The sequence below is a fragment of the Fundulus heteroclitus genome, chromosome 14, assembly GCF_011125445.2.
Source record: "Fundulus heteroclitus isolate FHET01 chromosome 14, MU-UCD_Fhet_4.1, whole genome shotgun sequence".
Classification (NCBI taxonomy): Eukaryota; Metazoa; Chordata; class Actinopteri; order Cyprinodontiformes; family Fundulidae; genus Fundulus; species Fundulus heteroclitus.
Window position 1 is genome coordinate 4,980,583 of NC_046374.1, and position 21,347 is coordinate 5,001,929.

Sequence of the window (21,347 nt, forward strand, 5' to 3'; positions counted from 1 at the left end):
TGGGAAGATATATTGATGTAGACGTTTTCCCAGTCCATTACCGGTTTACCCTACACCCAAACAAACCTGTGGGGTGGTTTCTGAACCAGACAGCAGACGTGAGCTAACTGAGAAGGGCAATGTTTTCTCTGCAGGCCACTGTCTATAAATCAAGCTCTGCAAAGCCACTGGCCGGAGCTGAGGTGTATAAATACAATAATGTCTATCCTGAGGCTAGCCCTCAGCTGGTGAACTGTGGAAATGAATTGAATGACTTAGAAAAACAGAGACAGTAACCCGTAGTGTCTCCTATTACAGTCACTGCCAGTGTGTTCCTCTATGATAAAGTTTAACAGAGCATCCAGGTTAACAGCAGTTTGTGGCAGCAGTGTGATTCTCTGTTAGTTTTGTCTTTATCCATAAGCTTCTCCAAACCAGAGAGGCTTCATTCAAATGTTGTCTGGCAAAACTGTTTGACATAATCCTTATGTTTATTTTTTTTTTATTTTTTACATATAGTTATACTCAGTAAATTAGAATGCAGGTCTCGTTGAGACTACTTTGTCAGATTCAAAGTGCAGTACTAAAAACAACTAAGTAGGTATTAAACATTTTCATTAGACTTTCTCTATCTAAAATGCAATGTTGTTGGCCTGACATAATATTTTAATGTCAAAATATATTTTATTTAGCTATGAGCAGAAAACCATCATAATTACCAGAAATAGTGGATTAAGAAAAGAATATATGTATGTATGTATGTATGTATAGATAGATAGATAGATACATACATACATACATACATACACACACACACACACACACACAGTTGCTGGGAAAAAAGGTTTTCAATGAAATTCTGATTTATTTAATATCACTGACAACTGCTGAACTTTCTCCCGTAAGCCTCTGGAACCAGCTGAGAAGTTCCTGAGTAGAAGCGACATGAACCTGAGGTTGTAGATACAGGTTTTATGCTTTAGATGGCCGTTGTACTGGCCCACACAGCCAAAAGTAGCAATAACTGCTGTACTGACTGTGGCATCAACAGTTAATTAATTTTTTTCAATTCAATTTTATTTATATAGTGGCAATTCATGAAACATGTCATCTCAAGGCACTTTCCAAAGTCAAATTCAATCAGATTATACAGATTGGTAAAAAAAAATGTCCTATCTAAGGGAAACCAGTTGATTGCATCAATGTCTTGACAAGCATTCACTCCTCCTGAAAGAGTGTAGAGCCACAGGGACAGTCGTCTGCATTGTCCAGAACTAGCCTAAACTAAACCACACAAACAGTCTATGGACTGTTGTCAAGAGGAAGAGGAGAGACACTAGAACCAACAATGCAGACGCACTGAAGGCCAGTATTAAAACAACCTGGGTTTCAAACTTCTAAGACAAACAGAATTTAGGGTTTTCACTATTATCACAACACTAGCAGAAATAAACAATCGAAATACTTTGGGAGCCCATTTATGCCACTATGATAAAAAGGATAACTTGTTTGTCATCATTTTGACTGTTCTATTTAACTTGTTACCTGAAATATCATCCATTTGAAGTTTGTAGTCCACCTTTAACCTGCCTTTATTATGCCACGGCAGTGTACTTTTCTCTTTGTTGCTCTTTACTTATGTTCTGTTTATGTAAAGCACTTTGAAATGTCTTGTTACTGACATGTGCTATACAAATAAACTTGCCTTGTCTTAACAAGCTCAGAGCTGATAGAAGTACAGTGTATCATTCTAATGACCATTTGAATCACTTGTTGTGATATTTTGTTATATTATGTAGATACATATAAGAATTATGATATAAAGCAACAATGAACACATGAAAATCTAATAATCGTTTTCACATAAACTAAATACATAATTTAGGAAGGGAGAAAAAAACATTTGAATGCTGCAGAGTGAAGCACAAACGCTGCACTAATCCTTTTCAACAATTAAATTAGAAAACTACCTGGCCTTCTCCTCCAGCCCAGACTCAAAGAAGATTAAAACAGCCTTTCCTTTCCATGACCAAATAACGGTGACTATTATCATATTCTACACTGTAACTACTTACAGAATACAAGAGTACAAGAGTATTTATGAGACACATTTCACCTAACAAAATTGTAAAAAGATGGTAATAGATCAAGTAAAAAAAAAAGAAAGCCCAACCTGAGGTTCTGAAACCAGACAACCTCTCCAGTTCGTGAACGGCACAAACACAATTGACAAAGGGCCAGGAGGGTTTAAACTGCTCCAGAAAAGAGCTTTACTTTAAGCAGAGCACATAGAAACAGCGAAAACTGTGGGACGAAGGCTCCCCTACATGCAGCGCCTTCATGCTGTCCGCCCCCAGAGCCCTGCAGCCAGGAGGCTTTTTAAGTACATCAGCAACATCTGTCAAGGTAATGGACTTGCCTCCCCCGAGTCTTCTGCAGCTGTGAAAATACTGGTCAGATTAAAGAAATCCTCAAAGTGCTTCTTCCAACACTTAATGATGTTAAGAGATCTCCTCCCTTAAGCCAAATGAACTTCTTTCTGCATGGCCTCTTCAAATTCCTCCCATGCTCTAGTTTTCTTCCACAACTGCTGAAGCTGCAACCCTGTGAACCTCTTGGTACCTTCAGTGTAAAATGGAATATACAACCAAATGTATGTTCTCATGCACAGAAAAAGGTTTCATTTTCATAATGCATATTTTTAACCAGAAATTGACTCTGACAGAAAACTGCACAAGAGACTAAAGTTGCTCTTTCAACAACCTTTATATTTAATCTAATTAACACTAAATTTGTGAGTCGAAAATTAAAGTCAGTCCCCAGCTGGAGTATGTCAGTGCTACGTGTTTAGATGCTGTCCTTAAAATGTTTAATTGTTAACAGAGAGCCTTTATTAAACGGTAAAAATGGTAAATGGCTTGTACTTGTATAGCGCTTTAACCAGTCTTGATGACCTCCAAAGCGCTTCACACGCTATAACAAATGCAATGCAAAGGGTTGTGATCCAAGGGCTATAAGCCTGTAATGACTAACACTAACAATACATTCATCAATTAGCTGTTATGAACTAATTTATACTGGAAAAGTGTGATCTGACCGGTTGTTGACCGATTAGACTCATCCAGCAAATGTTAATAACAGTAATTATAACTGCAATTGGAGTTTTAACCCTTGCTTCTTTATCACAAACCAATGAAAATGTCTCAGTTAATTCAGTTGTTAACTCAAAAAGGGGTACTTCTTTTGCTCTTAGAGACCATTCAACTTCTGGATCAAATAACCACAAACAATTACTATTTCACACGTTATTGTTTATTAAATTAATAATCCCTGTCACAGCAATTATTATATTTATTAAAAACACTAGGAAACACTACTCACTACTCAAGGAACATGCAAAAGAAAATAAATGAAAATAAAACAAGTCAAAATGGATTAAATGAGAGGTAGCAATTCTTAATTCAATTCACAGTTGTTTAACATCACATTCAAGAAGTCTGCACTTTGACATAGCAGCATTGAAAGACAAAATAGTTTAGAGAAAACAGACCTGAAGCTAGATGGGGAACGCTTCTGTACTCTACAACACGCTAAGCTAACCGTCTAGGGCTAACTTTGCACCTTCCCAAGATGGCGACTATGACAACATATGACCTATGATCTTGCATGACGTGTGAAGAGGAGGTTCCTAATGACATATCTAGCGTACACGCCAAGTGGAGGGCGGGCTTTGATCAGGAGGCGGTTTCACTCCTGAACAAAGGCTTCAAAGAAAGTGTGCAAAATTTAACATGTAGACAAAAAGATCAAAGATGAAGAAAGGAAGAGAAGAGAAAATCGGCTCTCGGCAGAGCCAGTTTATGATCAACCCAAAAAAACAGACAGCCAAAATCACTTATGAAATGCATGCACACACATCAGAAATATCCAGCACTGTTAAAACAACTCTGTCTCGGAGTAATTGCGCATTAAACTTATTCCTAATAGGTTCTGTCCGGGCACAAAATATATCACCTTATGGGGTGAAAAAGAGAAATAAGAGTAAAATCCTTTCTTTACTGCAAATCCCGGCTCCGGATCTGCAGGCGTCCTGCAGCTGCGGGGGTGCGTCGCAGAAGGAGGGGGGGGGGGGACCACACAGTCTCTGGGCTTTCAGACGCTTCGTTTGGCCAAAACAAGCGTGAAGTCTGCCGATCACTGGGAGATAGCGGCTTCCAGTAGAATCAAAATTAATTCAAAGTAATTTAAAGTCGACCTCCTGCGTTGAATAACAGGGAGAAGTTGGTTCAGCAACTCGGACCAGGGAGGACTCGAACCCGTGCCATGTGGGGGAAATCCCAACGGGATGAACAGCTGTATGTCTTCTCAGTTGGCGTGGTGCCGGTGAAGAAGAATGAGCTGAGTGCGCGGGGCACTTTTATGTCATCCCATAGCAACAAGATAACGTTGCCAGGCTGGGAGTCAGTTTTGACCGTGTTGCATGCTGGGAGCTTGTGATCTGGTCGACCATGTTGCATGCTGGAGTCTGTCACGTCATAAGATGGCATTACACGGTGGTGAGCTATGTTAGTAGCTACAGCTGCCCTGGGGCAGGCTGACAGAGGCAAGGCTGCCATGCACCGGCAGTCACCACTAGCAGGCAATGCAGGTGAAGTGTCTTGCCCAAGGACACAACGACAAAGACAGTCAGGGCAGGGGATCGAACCGGCAACCTGCAAATTGCAGGATGAACTCCCTAACCTCTGTGCCATCATCCCCATGAAACAATTAAAACATTCAGTAAAAAGTATGACTAAAAAAGATCCTAAATAAAGTTACACCAAAGCACAGAACAATGTGGCCAAATATGATCTTGTCAGACAAGAACAAAATTCAACTTTTAGGTCTGACTGCAACTGGACAACAACTAACACATCACCCACAACAAACCATCTCCATAGTAAAACATGGTGGAGACAGCATCATGCTGTGGGGATGCATTCCTTCAGCAGAGACAGGGCATCTGGTCAGAGTTGATTGGAAGATGGATGGAGCTAAATCCAGGACAGTCCTGGAAGAAATCCTGTTCACCTTCCAAGAGGACAACCACCCTCAACAAACAGCTAGAGATAAAACGGGATGGTTTAGTTCAAAACACATTCAAGTGTTGGAAAGCCAATTCCTAAATCCAAAACTTGATGCACACAAAGGTGCAAACTACTTTGCATAAAAGTATGAGCAAAAATGTTAATCTCTAATGTGCAAAAATGGAAAACACCCCAAAGAATTTTCAGCTGTTCTTTCTAAAATAATAATAAGAAAAAATTACTCAGGGGATGAATACAGATGCACATTTTTCAGATTTGTATTGACAAAAAACCCCAATATATTATTTTAGCCTGCGACAGACTGGCAACTTGACCAGGGTGTATCCCACCTCTCACGCATTGACAGCTGGAGATAGACACCAACACCCCTCATCACCCCATGAGGGATAGAGGTGTTAGAGAATGGACGGATGGTTTGAAAAAGTGTAAAACTTGTACCTAGGATTGGTGGAGGAAGGTGGAACCCAACCAAAGTCAAGGTGTACTTTTGGGGGTGATAACTGCAACAGATGATATGTGTTGTGAATTAGCTATATGAATAAAATTTAATTGAACTAAGTTAAGTCAAATCATCTGGACAGATGAGGATTAAGTCTAGGAGAAAAACAGGGTTAGACGGACTTCATCTATAAGATAAAGTTGTTGACAGCAATAGCTCAACCAATCTGACACCAGAGCAGAATAGCTACTATGATGTTAAAAAATAGAAAGAAGTTGATATAGCAACTAATGATGCAAAATTGGAGAGTAGTAGGAGAACTCGGCAGAGTGAGGGAGATCTGCTCTAACTAGAAGCTTTGTGAAAAAGGAAGGTTTTAAGCCTGGTCTTAAAAGTAAACAGGGTATCTGCCTCTTGGACATGTTGCATTCCATTTGCAATCAGAACTAGGAAATCCTGGCTTCCAATCGGAAAAATCAACCGTGACGTAAAGTCAGACGTTTTTTTAAGAATGATTGTCAGATCCAATACGGCAGCTCCTTGCATCAACAACAGCAAGCTGTGATGGTTTGAGCAGGGCCAACACACGAGTAATTGACAGTGCTAAGTGCTAGTGTGTACCTCGTCTCTCGCCCTTTGACAGCTGGAGATAGGCACCAGCACCCCTCATGACCCCACAAGGGATAGATGTGTTAGAAAATGGATGGATGGATAACTACTGCAGCTTTAAAGCAGTGTTCCTCTGTGTTTTAAGTGTTTCTGGAGAAACTTGCCAAAGAAATGACACATTAGAAAGAGAGAAAGTTCTACCATAAACTGTTTGATCAGTGTTTTTAGCTTTGCTTCAAAATCACAGAGACATTTTGGTTCCTCTTCATTTTTGCTGCCGTTCCTTGCAGATTGCACGTATGACCTGAGATTTCCACTTTGAGAGAAATATTTTACTCCATTTATTATTCTCTATGGAGCCATTCGGTTGTAGATCTGCCGCTGTACTTGTAATACTTTCATTGCATAGTCCAGCGCTGTTCTGTCCTTAGCAAGGCAGGACACGTTTGACTCTAAATCATCCTAGTTTACAGGTTCCCCTACGGTCAACTCAACGACCGCCAGGTTTTCAGGTTTTCCCGTTGTTCCACAACAAACCAAGAGAGCATTGTAGAAGTGGTTTGGTTTGTTCAGGTGCATCTGCTAAGTGTACATTTTTCATCTGCCTTATTATTTTTGGAGTAATGAGTTTTTCTTCTATCTGTCACATTAATTGGAGGACAGGCTTCAATTCTTCCCAACAGAGGTTCTTGAGTTATTGCCCTGTGCCGTTTGGCTAACAGCAGCCTCCGCCCAGCAGCACTTCTTATTGTGCTCACATTTTATTGATCCCTCTCCTTGAATGTGTGGTTTGTACCTTTTCTTAAAGAGAAATGTGATACTCTGCATTGTTGCACAAATTCCTAGAAACTCCTAATTTGTAAGATGAATGAAAAGGAATATTAGAAGATGTCTAACCTAAATCTCCACAATAGTTTTATGATAGATAAATCTTGTTTTGACATTATAGCTCAACTCCAAAGTGCAGTTTAACTTGTATTTATTATTTCCAACACAAATAAAAAAGGAGTAAAATGTTTTATTCCTTCATCAGGCATTTTCTTTAAAAAAGAATCAAGACTTTGACCAATAAAGCCCCCTGAAGTTGCTTTCTCTCTGCCTACCCACACAACAGGGTCATTGATTGCCTTAGTTTAGTGATAATTTAAACAAGAACCTTCTGTTGGTCATTTCAGGCCCTCTAATGAAGAGCCTTTTCCTACGTAGAAAAGCTTGGTACCCACCTTCCATCAGGGAGAATCACTGCCCTGTTTACCCATCCGTCACATATGATTCAGCCACCGCTGCGCTTCCTAAAGGAGTCGGGTTCACTACGAATCATCTGAGTAAAAATGATGTTGGTAATGATAACTTTCTCTACTGTTTCTGCTTTGAAGCATTTATTGACCCCTGTTGTAATTTCCTCCCCTGAACTAGTTCTGAGTTGCTGAAGTAACTGAGACAACATATAGCAACAAGATATAAAATGGAACATTTGTTTATATGCAAGAATGCAATTAAAGCTAGTAACAGAAGTGTAGCAGATGCTGCACATTCAGATGACTTGCAGGTCCACAGAACCAGCTGCACCCATATTCAGCCATATGTTGCACATAGCTTCCAGATGAGTTTACAACCTCTAGAATCTATTCCTCAGTCTGGGCATGTTAATGTAATGGGTAAAGACAAACTCTGTCATCCATTCTCTGACATCATTGTTAACACAGTTGTGTTTTGCTTCTAAACGTTCCAGCAGCAGCCCAGCATGTGTCCTGTCCATGTGCCCATCACCGCAGGCTGCAGAACCTTGCTGATACTGGAGTCTGTCCATTTTACACTCCATCTCCTCATCCAGGGGAGGGTTCCCTGCTCTGGAACGATGGCCTACATTCAGCTGGTTTCTCTCTACTTCCTCCACACAATGAAACAACAGTTTCTCATCCTTTCCTTCCTGTTTTCCTGACAGATCTTCAGACGTTGCCTCCTGCCAGATTGTTGCTGTCACAGCAGTACCAGCTTCGGATCAGAGCTGAACGCTCCCAGATGGGCCTTCAGTTCAGTACCGGTGCGTGGGGCTCTTTATCAGGTTGCTAACTGCTGCCTGGCTGTACCTTTGGAGCATAGCAGTTTCATGAAATTTGACAAGAAAATTCATTCAGATTAAGTTGATGAAAGATACCAAGGTTTTAAACCAGGATGTCCTGATCAGGTTGCATGATCAGTGTGTCCCTAACCAAACGCCTCCTGATGCTAGTTCTGTGAGCCGTGCCTTTCAGCATCGGGTTGCATTTATGTACAGGCATTTTTTTAAATAACAGTTTCTATGTGTATGATTTGCAAGTGTATTACAGGCTGTGCACCTTTTTGCTGATGAAGCTGATCTGTGTTTGCCTTGCATTATGTTTTTTTCTTCAGTTTTTATAACTATATTCACAGTGAAAGACTAGCGGCTGCTGCGGTCCCCTCTGTGTCATGCGATCGGCAATGCCCTGAAATTAGTGTGGTGAAGGAGAGAGCTGGGAAGGCAGCAGCTGATATACTGTTAAATAAATATTACAGTCTTCAAAGCACTGAATTTGTGATAAACTGCACTGTCTCCAGGTTGTGTCTGAATGACTAACTGAAACCACACTGAAATGGTTGGAACTGAATTATAAAGTCATATCAAACAGGTGAAACATGCTGATGATAGCCTAGCACTTTACCAAACCGCTCTGCATAGAAACATCATCAGCAGGAGAAAACATGAGATCATTAAAAACTGCAGCAGCATGTGCTGAGTCAGCATAGCTTTTGGTAACAGTGTTTCAGGTGCACCTCATCAGACCGTTGTACTGTACAAGCTTCCTGACAGTTAATCCCATGAGGCAGCAGCATAGGAAATCTGACCAACAATGTTGGAGAAAAAAATTACTGTCCAGGAAAAAAAGAAGGTGTAGATCGTCTTGGCTTTATGTCTGTTGACCTGCATGTGTCAACATGTAAGGATACAACGCCTGCAGTGCTATTATGGTGGTTCCTAGCACCATTTAACTGTCACCATGATTGCCGATTACCACAACGTTAAGAGTCAATTGTACATTATTTTCTTCCCTTTTCCTTTGCAATGTGAAGTGGTTGTTTTGGATACCTAGTAACTGTTGTTCTTCATCTGCTTTAGAGCTAATTTGTTCTCAACCTAATTCTTAAAAAACAATAAAAAAGAAATAAAAAAAAACACCATGATTCTGACAAATCCACGATAAACTGTGTTATCTCTTCATTGGTATTGTAGTAGTTTTTGGTGTTTCAGTTTTTTCTTATACTCCACTTTTTTACTGTTATCATTCTACAATTAGTAGTTTACTTATTCTTTGCAGTTTAGTGTAATGTCACTTGCCAGGTTAAATAGTTTGTTGACTAAAGTAATTTATCTAGAAGTTCATGTATTTTGTTCATTATTTTTATATTTTGGAGAGAAGTTGTTTATTCTGTGTACAGTACTTGCTTGTTTTAGAACCCCAGTGCATGAATTTGCTCCTTTATCTAATGTTAGAATAACAGACCTGAACAGGCAGGTATTCATAGAACAATAACTGAGAGCTGGTTGGCTGTTTTTTCCTGATAAACAGGTGTTGCCCCAACATTGTCATTTTGATAAAAATCACAAACTTTCTTAATGATCATAGGATGACTGTGGTGCAGGAGGTAGGAATGTGTGAGTGAGTGAATGGATGAATGTAGTGTAGAGCGCTTTAGGGTCCTTCAACTTGATAGGGCGCTATCAAGTACATGCCATTTACTATTATGCTAAGCAGTTACTAAGAGTTATTCATAAACAAATCCAATTGTTGCTGCACAACAGATGATAAACCACTTCTTTCAAGAATTACAATAGTTTACTCCAATAAAGCAACAATAATTGAAATCACTTAAACACTAATGGCTACTGACAACTATTCCATGTCCAAAATGAACTGATCAGTGTGTTTAAACATATGTATAGTTTATAATGACGTATTTATAACTTGGCTGCCGGGTGGTGGAAAAGCAAACCAGTTATTTTATTCAACCTGTTAAGATCTGGCTCCAGCACCAGCCCAGTAAAGAACTGGAACTGCTTTGATGGAAATGCCCTGAGTGAGATCTTTTTGGGACCTGAAAGCTTGCAGAGGCTTCATGAAAGGTAGAAATTGCTCTCACCACTGGGGCAGCCAGGCCTTTTGTCCCAAGCAGAAAAGTAGGGGGGGTGGGGGGGGGGGGGTCTGCTAGCTCCAAGCAAAAGCAGACGAGAAAAGGAACCGTTCAGGCTGAGTCTTTATCAGCAGGAGGTCGGACCAGAACAGAAAGAAGTTGTCTCACAATAAAAGTCCATATTTCTGAGTAAAAGTTCTGTTTGACTTGAGCTAATCTTTTTTCAGGCTATGAATGAGTTTGACTGAGCATTGTAGATTGATATATAATAAAGATTTTCCATTATTTATTGACAACAGTATAAATAACAGGAATTTTAATATTTATTAAAACCTTTATTTTAAATAAAACTTCAGACAATTGGTTAAGGTTGGAACTTCAAACTGAGGAACACGACACCTTGGAACTGGATTTCTGTAGGTTGACAAGTCTCATATATTAAATGTTTATTTAAGGACACAGTGGGTTTGAGATGTGGCAATAAAATGCATCCTCTGTTATGCCTCCATTTTGTCATGATTTGTCTTTGGATGAACCACGACATAGCACGCACACACAGAGCTGGTCTTAAGAGAGTTTATTGTAAAAGTGAATGATGATGACGACATGATGAACCAGTCTGTAACCAGGCGGAGATGAAGGATGCAGGAGCTGACTGGAGAAAGGGGGTACCCCTTTCTAGTCCCCCAATTCAGTTTAAAGGGAGATGAAGTTGGACAATTGGTTAAGGTTACTGCTTGTGGGTTTGAATATATTAGCTTGATCCATCTGAGAAATGTCCCTCCTATCCCAAAGCGCTCAAGAACAGCGAACATATATTGCCATTCTGTTCTATCAAAGACTTTCTCTGCATCTAGTGATAACATGGCATTGTCAGAGTTATCAGTCTTTTAGACCACTGGAGCCGTGTAAACGCATCCCAGGCGGGGTTACATGAGGGCTTTCCTCTGAGTTAGCTGCCCGCTCAATGCTGAGATAACCAGCTTTACGTTGGAGTAACTCACTGCAACCAGGATGCTCTGTCACCACAACCAGAGACAAGGGCAGAGGTTTGACAGAGAAATAAACAGGGAACGTTTGGAATGGTTAACTTAATGTGTTTCACTGTGTTTTTGAAGTTTGACTGAGTTATAGGCTAGCCTCTGCTGGCATTCTGGAAACCAAGCTTTGCTGTGTTTTTACGGTTATAACAAACTTTATTTCCATAAGGGTTATGGGTCATAATTAAAACTAAACAGGTGTGTCCTGTTTAGTTTTAATTATCCCCTGTGTTTTTAAGTTCCAGATTTCTGTTTAGACTTCGCTGGATCGTCAGTCGATTACATTCATTTCCCTGTCAGTTTAGACTCAGTGAACAGTCTTAGTCAGTAAGTTCGTCTCTCTAGTTTGTTTTCTGTCTCAGATTGTAACCTACCGTATGTTCCCTCTGGATCAAAATCACTACCTACCTTCTGATGTCTCCGCGCCGCCTTCACTGCACCACTGGTCCTCAACAAAAACCGCATACCATGACAGGACCACATACCAAATGTTTTTCTAAATTAGTTAAACTAATTCAACCGCATTCCACATTTTATAAGACAAACTGGTTCTTTAACTTTGATCTGCAGTGAACCAGGATTCACTTCTGATGATGTTCAACTATTTTTATCTCTCCTTTTTGTTTCTTTTGTATACGTAGTTCCTTAGCTTCCTTTTATCTTAATTTTGCTTAGTAGTTTAGTTATGCTTCACTAACCTAGTACAGAGGATTTATTGATTGAAATATATTGTTAATTCAGATAAACAGCATTCTATAGTGGTGTTCTCTGGATGTAAATTTTATTTCTGTTAATCAATTCTTGAACTAGAAGAGAAGTTGTCACTCATTTATTCCATATCTGTGCAGAGTTTGCTGTTAAAAGAATGCCAGTGCTCAAATCACCCTCTTAACTATTATCCTCATATCAGCTGTTTGGGCTGATATTCACCGGACCATACCTAACAGACCGAGAGTTATTTAATAAACATTAAATAACTTAAAACAGTGCGTAACTGCACAACACACGCACTTGTACATGCAGCCATTTGTCAGTTTATTATAAACTAATTGCAAGCAGCAAGACTTTCTTTTAACCTTTCCAGGTGCTCTTTGTCAGTACTTATGAAGGCTCACTGATTCTTTTTGAATCAGTTCAAATAGCAAAGATAGAATGTGACAGGGAAAAAAATGGTGTCATCAGCATCAAGCTGCTTCCCATAGAACTGAAGATTGAGCAGATGATCAGCTTTAGCATGCTACTCTGTCAGTTCTTTGCTGCATTCTTTTGCTCCATTTCTAGCATTGAGATGGTTTTTGACATAAATATTTTCTTTATACTGATAGTTTTCTTTCCGCCAATTGTCAATTTCCCTTATTTTTAAGTATCTTGTCATGATCAGATATAAAGAGGAAAACAGCGAAACAGTTGCTGCCTGACCTTTCTTTTTCTTGTTCAGGTAGAAGTTTTCATCATTATTTTCAGTGTGACACTCCTATTCTGAGGAGGAGATGGAGAGGGATGATTAACCGGAGACACCCTTGCCCCCATCATCTTACCTGGGAGACATCTAGAAATGCGTCTTATGGATGGTGATCTTCAGAAACAGAAAACCATTACTGCATCGGCACGGAGACTCTTGGCGCAACAGAAGGTTTTAGATTTTAGAAAAGGTTGCAAACTAGGTTTGAAATGAAAGACTATGAGTCTGTTTATTATGCTGTGAGCTTTGCACTTTCAGGTCCTGTTTTTTTAACATATATTTTATTGGTTTTAACAGGAGAGCAAGACGTGCCTACTCAAATGCAAGTACAAAAAACATAATCCCTTATACATACCCAAAAAAAAACAACAACAAGGAAAACAGCTATTTGGTATATTTGGGACTGGATCAGCAGAAACTAAATAATAATAAATTCTTGAATATGTCTGGCAAGTGCTAGAGCAGCATGAAAAGGTAGATTGAGCAGAATTCTCCAAATGTAGATCCTCCATATAATAAAGTAGTCCTTTCCTTGTTTGAGAGTGAGAGGTATCTTTGCCTGTAGATCTATCTAACATGTGTGTTAGTGTACAGTTAAAGTCACCACCAATAATGTACCCCCCAGGAAGCATCACTAAAGACCAAAACATGTGTCTAAAAAAACAGGATTATCATTATTCGCCCCATAAACATTGGCCATATTCAGTTTTACATATAGAATTGCATAGTGTAAGATTAGATAACTGCAATATCAATCATCCTCTTTCTCTATAAACAGGAATGGCACAGAGCTGTGAATTAATGTAATTACACCCCTCAAATGTGGACTAAATGTGAGACAGAAAAAAACTTGACCATGTCACCTCCTCCGCACTCTACTGACACCATCAGAAGTTAAATAGGTCTCTTGAAGGAAAATAATTTTAGCTTTTAATTGGTGAATTCTTTTCATCACCTGATTCAGTTTGACAGGTTTATTCAGCCCCCCACATCCCAAGAGATGAATTGTACGTCAAAGGTCATCACAGAAAGAGAAAAATTATTTCAGATATGTTGTTGTGTGCATTTAGGGGCAGGCTGCTAGGGGAAAACAAGACAAATAAATTAAGAAAAATATAGAAACAATAACAAACAACGACCGACAACGTAAAACCCCAAACTAAGAACTCTCTCCCAACCCATTGAAAAAACTTCCCAGGGAGCAGTTCAGGCTTGGCCATGTAGTCCAGCTGGTCCACCCAGAAACTTGTGATGGAGAGGAACAGCATGAAAGTATACATCAAAAAGGAGAGAGAGAAAAAAAAACATCATAAAGAGAGCCCCTGTCATTCAATAGTACAAACAACAACCGTTAAACCATCAAATAATGTATTAACCTTGGTTACCCTAATCATAAAGTGAGATAACATTTATTAGACCGAAAATGGGGACACTTTGATATAAACCAGCGGTTCCCAAACTTTTTTAGCTGCGCACCCCCTTCTGTGTCCGAACCGGGTTGACGCACCCCCAGTCTTCAAAAAAAAAAAAAAAACTTGCTGTTGCAGTTACAGTTACAACACAACCATCATAACAATGGTTATGGAAATAAAAGTAGAACATAGTTTGCACTAAATTGAAACAAAGTTACACACAACATCCACAACAGGATCTTGAGGATTTTCAGGTGCATCGGTGTCTCAGCCTGGAGCGAGAGACAGAAAGAGACACTCGGATCGGTCACACTTCTACAATCCGAAACGTCTCTGAAGTAAACACACTCTAGGTGGATTCACGGACTAAACTCTGATAATCTACATGTGTTCTCACAGTATTTATTTCATGTACCAGCTTCTAAATCTGAGTCTGTCTCACAATTTATGCAGCAAAACATGAAGAAGTTTGATTTGATTTATGTCTGATGACGAGGGAGCGAGAGAGAAAGAGAGAGAGAGAGAGAGAGAGAGAGAGAGAGAGAGAGAGCAAAAACACTTTGATAGAGAGGCACAGAGTAACAATAACAGAGCGCTCCGTAAAGATGTTATTAATCATAGAAATAAAAAGTTATTTCCTGATTGTTTCAAAGCGGTTACATTCAGCAGGTAAACAATCCCACGGCAACACACCTCAACTCCCCACAGCCCCACCGCCTAGTGCTGGTTTCCATGTTCCTGTATGAATATGTGCTAAAACTGCACCTTTAAAATGAACTGCATCTGTCTGAATAACAATGAAAAAAAGTATTACAGCTCTGAGCGTCAGCATAGTCAAGAAATCGCGTCTACCACCAATTTTCCCAGCAGCAGCGGTGTGGGCGTGACATGTGTATCAGTGACGGTAGCAGGTCAGATAACAGGACCATGGACAGCGCTGTGATGGATAGAGACGAGTCACTGAATTTAATCTTCTAAATTACACTTTCAGCCCGAATTCCACTTTCCCTCTGCCAACGTAAACGACTTCAAGTGAGAAAAGAGAGATGGAGAGACATTTTCTGATTCCCGTTGTTTTCTTCTCCCTGATCTGTTGCAATTCTCTCCTCTGTTGCCTCCGATTCCTCACTCTCTTGATTCCTCGCCTCCTTCATCACTAACTTTGACTTTAGATGTCTAACTGATTTCAGCCAATTGAGCATATTTGTGAGGATGAATAAAATAGAGGCCACAAGCTAGGTGCGCAGAAGAAAAGTTTTTCTAAATCAATAGATTTTCATGTGAATACATTTTTATTTATTTATTAAGTTTACAGTTTTTGATTTAAATTTTTACAATGGGAATGTTTATTTACACGTCTTTATGGTTTATGTGGAAAGAACATTGTCAGACCGCCATTACATTTTTCATCTCGCACACCCCCTAGCAGCAGCTCGTGCACCCCCAGGGTGGTTTAGATAAATGCTTATTTGATTTGATTGTTTTTGCAGCAGCGTGCAACTACTCATTACAAAACCTGAGAAAGAAAACCATAATCTCCTCTTCAGAGGAGGAAAATCACAGAAATGACACAAATCTTTTAATATCTGGCTGTTTTGGCTTTGTGAAGCAGGCCTATGAAAATACATAAACATCATGGAAAATGAGCACATTCTCTCAAATGGAGCACAGGAAGACATGGATTGATCTTGTAACTTCCACTTCTGAAAAAAACACTTGCACACGTTTTAATCTGCTGTTAGATCCTAACACTGCACTGGCTGACAGAAAGATTAAGGCAGACAATTTTTTTGTCCTCTGGTGTAGGATTTAATCTAGAGGGGTGAATAATAATAGAACTTTATTGATCTCACAATGGAGAAATTCACTTCTGCACCTTAACCCATCCCCTTAGGGAGCAGTGGGCTGCCACTGTACGGCGCCTGGGGAGCAATCTGGGGTTAAGGGTCTTGCTCAGGGACCCAGAGTGCAGGCTGTGGGGATTGAACCAGGTACTTGCAACCTTCCCAGAGTGCAAGCCCACTGCTCTAAATACTAGGCCAACACCTCCCCTTGATGCGCTCTTGTCTTTAAAAGTAAACCCATGACTTCTCAATCAGCTGATCAGCTGATCCACTCTCAGATTCCAGAACATGGAGGGAGATTGTTTCATTTTACAACAGTCCAGCACTGCCAGTGGCCTTCACTAGTGCTAAACCTGGAAGTTACAGGTCTAGTGCCTCTAGTGGCTAAAAGTGACGACGTGCTGCATTAAGCCATAGAAACGAGTCTTAACTTTTGAAGAATAGTATAAATGTACAACAAAATAAAAAAATAAAAATTCCCATGGGCAGGTACTGCAGTCAGTGTTTTCTTAAGGAACCATTAGCAAATATATTAAAGAAAACCCAACAAATAAAAACACTTCCGTACATGGACACTTTTCATAGTCATTTCTCAGAAGGATATTTTTTCTAAAGAGAAACGGTTGTTCATATTTTTAAGCCAACACATCATTGGTGTGTCAAGTAAACAGTTTGATTCTTATTCAGGAAATTGGTCTATGATGAGTGTGTTTCCCTGTAAAGATACCACACTGAAGGTATTAAAGTAGTCAGAAAGCCAGAGAAGCTGAAGCAACATGTTTTTTTCATTGTTTTATTTATGATTGTGTAGGTCCTTTACTTATAGTAATATTTTCCTAAAGATGAAGCAGCAGACAGAAAATCATGTATCATTCCATAGTTTTGAAGGATTACGCTCCAAAAAGCTGTCTTCTTCAGCCACAAGGGTTGGAAAGGTATTAATTCCCACAGTCCCCCACTGCTTGTTCAGAAACTGCTGTTTTCAATAAACTAATATGCCTATTTGTTTTGACAAATATGTGATCATGGATTTGAAGGCATCCAGAGAACGTACCTCAACCGATTGGAAGGTATTGCAGCTAAACAAAATGCCTGGCTAGATGTAAGGTCTATGAAAAGGGACTAAAAACAGGGAATGAACATAAAGTTAAAGGTAGAAATAACAGTAGATAATGCAAAATGGAGAACAGTTTGAGAATGGAGCAGAGTTAGGATCAGTGGTCAGTATGTCATCCAGCAGCCTGATTATAGAAGCAAAGCGATAGATAAGGATAACCTAAGTCTTAAACGTAGACAGGGTGTCTGCCTCACGGATCAAATCTGGGAGTTGGTTCCACAGGAGAGGAGCCTGATAGCTAAAGGATCTGCCTCCCATTCTACTTTTAGAGACTCTACGGTGCTCTGTTAGGAACATAATGGGTAATCAGATCTTTGAGGGATGATGGAGCTTCATTATTAAGGGCTTTATCTGTCAAAGGGAAACATGGAAACATTTTATTTCAATTCTTGTTTTAACATGAACCAATGGAGGGAGGCTAAAATAAGAGAAATATTATCTTTCCTTTTCATTTTCATCAGAACTCTTGCTGCAGCGTTGTGGATCAGCTCAAGGTTCGGAAATACATTTTGTGGACTTCCTGATAGTAAAATATTACTCCTGGTCAAAGATAGCTGTGTAATGGACTAGCAACCTGTCCATGGTGTACCCTGCCTCTCACCCAATGACTGCTGGAGATAATTACCAGCCCCTTGCAGAATGCTGTTAGTCAATGACTTGATGCCATATGCTGGGTATCCTCAGATAGAAAACTTTTTAACCATTCTGTCTGTATGAGTTGATAGAATTGACTTTGTAAAATGCCTTGACATAATGTGTTGTGATTGCCGCTAAATAAATAAACTGAACTGAATTTAATTTAATCTATATCGAGAGATGATTCCTTAAGTAAAGGTTTAACAACCACTTCCTTAAAGGCTGTTATTAAAAACTTATAAGAAAACTTTTAAGAAATGTATAGATATCTTGTGTACATACCTGCTTAAAATATTCACTCAAGCTTTAGTTGACGGAGCCCTCCCTCTTATCCCCACAGAGGCTAATATGACTGTTATTTATAAAAAAGGCAGAAACCCTGAATAGGTTTGTTTTTATTGTTCCATTTATTTGCTAAATTTCAATGGAAGACTATTTTCTTGACTCTAAAGTACTTCCCAACAGATTAACCCCCTCTTAATAAGGTTGGTTCATCCAGATCAAACTGGATTTATATCCCGAAGGAATTCAACCTTGAACCTTAGACAGTTATTTAATATTATTTATTCTGCTGGCAAATCTAAAGAAGAATGAGCAGTCGTAGCTTGATCAAGTTGGATTGCCTTATTTGTTTGAAATTTTGGAAGGATTTAAATTAGGTGGAAATTTCATTTCAATGCTTAAATTGCTTTAAGCCTGTCCACAAGGTTGTGTGTTCTTACTAACCAGATTATGTCATCACACTTTGACTTACACAGAGGGACAAAACAGGGAGGCCCCCTTTCCCTGCTAATATTTGCCCTGGCAATACAACCCCTTCCTGACAGCATATATAAAGGTTCAGTTATGATACAAATAAAAGTACTATTAAAATTAAAAGATGATGTTTTATTATATATCACCCAGCCAAAAGTAACGCTTCCCACTATACTAGACAGAATTACATTGTTTGAGTACTTCTCCGGATATAGGATAAATATGAATGAAAGTGAAATTAATAGCCCGTCTTGGTTGCAAACTCTTCCATTCAGCATAGTTTATTAAAAGTTCACTTTGGGAAAGTGTCTTACTTTGTTATTAAAATCTAACTTCTCCCCTTTACTATCTGAGCTTAAGTCAACTATACAATTCTAGAATACACTCCCTATTTCACTCATCTGTAGAGTTAATGCTATGAAAATGATTATCTTGTCCAAAATATTACAGTATATTCATTTCAAAACATTCCAGTGTTTATTCCTAAATCATATATTTTTCTAAACTAACTCAGTTGTATTGTCTTTTATATTACACATAGAATTGCTAGGAAACACATCTGCAAATCAAAAAAGAGGGTGGGCTTGCATTTCCTAACTTTTAATTTTATTACTGGGCTTCGCAGTTCAAATTAATGACATACTGGTTAGCTGACATTGATGAACCCTTTACGTGAGTGCAACTAGAGCAGGAAGCATATCAGCCTTACTCTGTAGGAGCTATACTGCAGATCAATTTCAAATGGAAGTCTTTAACTGTAGGCATTCCTATTGTAGACAATACTTTTAAACCATCTACTTTAGAGACCAGATATAGACTTTGGAGCCAGAATAAACGTTATACAATTGCTGATTGATATTGAGACAGTGTATTTGCTTCTTTCAACCTGAAACAACAGACATGTAAATTATCAGGGACTGATTTCTTTAGATACTTGCAGATAAGAAATGATGTCAGGAAGCATGTAGAAAACGTTTAAATGTGTCCGATGACGGACAGTTCTTGTCTTGCTAAATGTTTGCAAACTTGATCGTCCAGGGAAAAATTCATCTCCTATATCTATGAAAATCTGATGTCAATCATTTCAGTGGACTTTGCTACCACAATCATGATGTTCAATGGGACAAAGGTCTGGACAATGTTCTCAAATGCTCTACTAATGCAAGACACCGTTTGATTAGATTCAAAACTCCTTATCATTTACATTTTTCTAAGGAAAGATTGCAAAAAAGCTACCCTGAAATCTTTGCCCTCTGTGGGAAATGCTCCCTTGCTGAAGATACTTTAAGCAAAACTTTTGTTTTGTTTTTTGTGCCAAAGTTTAAAAGTCCTGGTCTGACACCTTTGATTTGATATCTCAAACTCTTCATGTACAGCTGAATCCTGATCCCTTAACAATTATTCTTGGCACCTCTGATTAAACTGTGGCATTGAACAGTGTAAATCTATGTTTTATATTCTATTCCAAAAAAACTTCTTCCTCATTGGAAATAAAGAGATGGTCCTCCCATAAAACTCTGGCTTAATGAATTTGTAAATGTATTCCATCTGGAAAGAATAAGGTCTGCTCTCTCTGACAAACGGTTCTCTTTCACTAAAGTCTGGGGCTTATATTATGTTGTATTGTGTTATTTTGAGGGATATCTTATGTTTATGTTTACCTTGATGGTTTAATACAAAAATGGAGCAATAATCTGATATTGTAAATTCCATCACAACAATGTAAACATGTAACCTTGTTAATTAAAATATCTTGAGAAACCCTGTGGTACACATTCATTTACTAAGGATAGATGAATCATGTCGGAAATAGGAGCATAACTCAAAGGGAACACTTCCTTAAAAAAGTTGGGATTGGGTCTAATATACAAGTTGAAGGTTTAGATGAAGCTAAAATTTGAGGTAACTCAGAAAGCTCTGCTGCGTTTAAACGGTTCAAACAACGATCAGGTTTTAAAGACTCCTCCAACACTGCCTCACTTACTGAGGACGAGGTAATTATGTTTGGGAGGATGTCAATTATTTTATTTTTAATGGAGTCAATTTAATTTATGAAGACTCCCATAAAGTAATTACCGATGAGAGCTGAGGGAATGGATGGATCAACAGAGCCATGACTCTGGGTAACTTTGCCGACTGTACTAAAAAGAAACCTGGGATTATTTTTTTTCTCCTCTGTTCAAAAATGTTCGAGCTCGGCAAAGTTTTTTTTTTTTATTATGGTTGCTCCTCCTGCTGTCCTAGATCTTTTGCAATATGAAAATTTAAAGAATTAGAAGGGGTTGACTCATTTATACTAACATAATCCTCTTGCTGTAGCCAGGTTTCTGTGTGATTAGATCACTTAATAAAGTGATTAACAAAGTATCTGAAGAGAGAAATCTTTTGTTTAATGATGTTCAATAAACCATATTTAATTATTCAAATTTTCTTTTCAGTCGGAGAACTTTTATTTTCATAAAAATTCCACGATTTTCTCCTTTTAGATCAGTTTTTAATCCATTTGACTTTGGCCTTAGTGTTATGTCTAATTAACTGGTGGGTAACAGTACAGAAGCTGCAGAGAGGTGTGTTAAACTAAACTAAACTAGACCCTGGGTTGTCAACGTTTTGGTGAAATAATAAATTTGACCAGATTCCTAGAAAGAAGAGCTGCACCATCCAAAGCGGGATGTCTCTGAATCAAACCAGGGTTTCCCCAAAATCTTCAGCAATTATCAATATAGCCCACATAATTTTCTGGACATCACCTTGACAAGGAGCGAATGAATGACTGTATGCGGCTAAAAGGTTAAAATTTAGCCTACGTAGAGC